Source organism: Fopius arisanus, unplaced genomic scaffold, assembly GCF_000806365.1.
Source record: "Fopius arisanus strain USDA-PBARC FA_bdor unplaced genomic scaffold, ASM80636v1 scaffold00181, whole genome shotgun sequence".
NCBI classification, from domain to species: domain Eukaryota; kingdom Metazoa; phylum Arthropoda; class Insecta; order Hymenoptera; family Braconidae; genus Fopius; species Fopius arisanus.
The window spans coordinates 35713-38727 of record NW_011887920.1 but is presented as its reverse complement, the minus strand read 5'-3'; the positions used below and the strand labels follow the sequence as shown (position 1 = coordinate 38727).

The 3015-nt window shown below is 34.7% G+C and overlaps 1 long non-coding RNA gene across 1 annotated transcript; it reads left to right on the top strand.

Annotated features, from left to right (window-relative positions):
• The first annotated feature begins 1209 nt into the window (after positions 1-1209).
• On the top strand, positions 1210-2604 carry LOC105272462 (uncharacterized). The gene is made up of 5 exons (XR_892766.1): positions 1210-1330; positions 1445-1619; positions 1876-2071; positions 2146-2340; positions 2414-2604. It is a non-coding gene; the product is annotated as an uncharacterized lncRNA (long non-coding RNA).
• The last annotated feature ends 411 nt before the right edge of the window (positions 2605-3015 follow it).

The window sequence follows — 3015 nt, the reverse complement described above, 5'->3', positions numbered from 1 at the left end:
GTAATTGGTTTTCGGGAGTGTAATATGGTTGTAAAAAATGTGGTGACGGTTTTTTTGTTTGAGTGATTCAGCCGCCATATTTCTCGCCAAACGAGCATTTGGGGAGTTCGCCTTGGTGAAATCTAGGGGAATTCTTGGAACGTGATTACACGTCCATTCCTCAATTTCCGTCCCGTGAGACCTAATTTCCGCCCTCCCGAAATTTATTATCTATTTATTGACCCCAAAATCACATTTTTTGAGGGTCTAGAGCGGGTGGCATTTGGGTTCCCGTAAAACGCGTTTTTTCTAGGGAATTTCCTAGGGACATGTCGGGCAAAAATCCCTCCACCCGGGCCTTAACGGAAGACTTCAGCGTTGAACACTGTTTATTAGTTAGTGACATCACTTGTTACTGTTACTAGCCGTGTGAAACACAACTCCAGTAACAGTACCAACCTCTAGTTACCAAATCTAAAATGCACTAGAAATCACTATTACTGGACTTGTACTGTTCCCTGGTGGAACACACCCTCAGCAATATGGTCTAGATCAACGTACTTGGCGCGGTTTTTTCGAAACTCACCACTTTTTCTTTAGAACTAGGAAGGCCGCGCGCTGCTCGCGCGCTAGTTAGGCTACATGAATTAATGCAATTATCTAATAATATTCATAATTATCCGATTCCATTTAAATTATTACGATTTCAGCTGAACTCCACTATTCGCATTTGATATTTGCATTGGATCATGTACTTTTTCTATTGAAACTAATCGTGACCCACTGTGTTCGTGAAATATAAGATAATATCCATTTCTAAAAGTTTCTCTAAGTGTCCGATGTTTTTAAAATTTTGTTTAGTTTTGTCTCGAACTAATACACATATGGTAAGTAACAAATTAGTAAATGATGAATTTTATAATTGAATTTTATAATTGAATTTTATAATTTAACTGTTTTTCATTTATCATTTATTTTCTTCTATGCCAATGAGTGGATGTGTAACGCATTGAATCTTCAATATCTTCGAACAACTGTTTTTTTTTTCACCCTCGTCATTTGTTCAGACCTGTCATTCATCTTTGTATCTCAGAGGCATACATATCGTCTTATACTGATTCTATCATTATGGGTGATTCTCCAAAAGCCATTGCTCTCATACTGAGCCGACCAATGGATCACACGGATCTGCGTTGCAATTAGAAGATCTCACACTGTCATTTGGAGATGCGACACTTCCATCTGCAGACCCCACACCCCCATCCACAGAGAACAATTTCTTCACTGATTATGATCTATTGACGTCATCGGACTACATACAAAGCATTTCTCCTGCTACAATTAAATTAGTGTTAGTTCAATCTTTAATTCTTATTCAATTATCAATTTATCCTTTCCCAGTTTATGCATCCCTGCCAAAGAATCTAATTAGTTTCGCAATTTTTTTAATTGATTTTTTTATTAGAGAAATGATTGGCATCGTTCATCTTGTTAATGAAGCCGAGACTGTTACATGTAAAAATGGTTCGCAAAATGAAGTTTGTACCTTCTATATACATAATAATGATGGTGAGATTGTGCAATGTGTTATGTGGGGTGAGACGATCAACAAATTCCTCGATCAGTTATTGGTGCAACATGTAAGCGAATGTGTCATGTTTTTTCCCTTCGTTAATCAATTTACAATTCATTTTTCTACTTTTCTCTCATCCAATTCATATTTTTGAGAATTTGATATGAAAACTGTTGCTGCAATTTCACCTCATAGGTTATTCTCATATTCATTTAATCTTTTTTTTTCAATTCTATTATTCTGTGATTGCTCTTTAAATTTATGCGTTTCTTTTAATTTCTTTTCGTTTCTTTAAATTTATTCTTTTGTTCACTCTCATTTAGGTTATCCACATTGATGGAGCGTACCCGAAGTACGTCAAGGATCAATATAATTCCGGAACAGCTCCCTATGAATTAATCATCCAATCAAATACAGAAATTACCGTTTTGGAAAAGTTTCAACCCATACAACGTTCTCTATCCACTCCTCCTCAAGTCATTTCCCTGATTGATCTTCCAACATGTAAAAAAATTGTTGGTAAGTTCATTTTTTTCCCTAAAATTCATCAATAACACATAATAATTTCATCACTTTCATCATTATTGTTTTAGCTATCAAGGGATTTGTTAAAACTTCTTGAGCCGTCATCGAAAAACAAATGAACAGTACTGGGAACACTTGCTATTGATCTATCGCTGCGGATAAATATTTTGTTGATGTGAAAATTTCCGATTTTCCCGCTAACTACACTTGCCCATATACAAAAGGCCAACATGTCCAATGTGTGGAACAACTGATAAGACACGGTAAATATGACAATATTTGTATCAAATAATCAGCAATTTTTTCACTCAAAATGATATTTTTTTTTAATTCTAGGGAATTCCTTCTTTTTTGGCATTCAAGGCCCTGGATGCATTTCTCTCGTGGATGAAACGAAGGCAATTCTCAACGATCCCTTATTGTGTAAACCACTGATGATTCTCAATCAATCAACTTCCAATCAGGGTGGAGCTGAATCGTCGCAACCAAAGAAATTGAAGAGGAGCGAATTATTTGCAAAGAGATTCCCTAACAGAGTATGTTTCCTCGTCTTTTTGTCTTTCAATTCCATCCATAAATCGTCTCTGAATGTTCATTTCTTCTTTTCAGGATTAAAATGTGATGACGAGCATCTTTCTTTACTTGATAATTGTAAAGTGATTAATATCTTGTCCTAAATTCATTACTTTTTAAAAAATGTGAATTGCCATTCCATGGAATCTGATTAAATCCCATGAAAAACTGTGAAATAATATTTTATCCATTGTTAAATTCCTTGTAATAAAACATCATGTTTGTTAATGAATTTGTGTTGGATATGTTTTCCTCGGCTCTCACGAATCTCTATTTGTATATGATATAAAAAGAGTAATTATATTTTTTTCTATTTTTATATTATCATGTTACACATTGTGAATTTTACATGTCATTATTCTGAT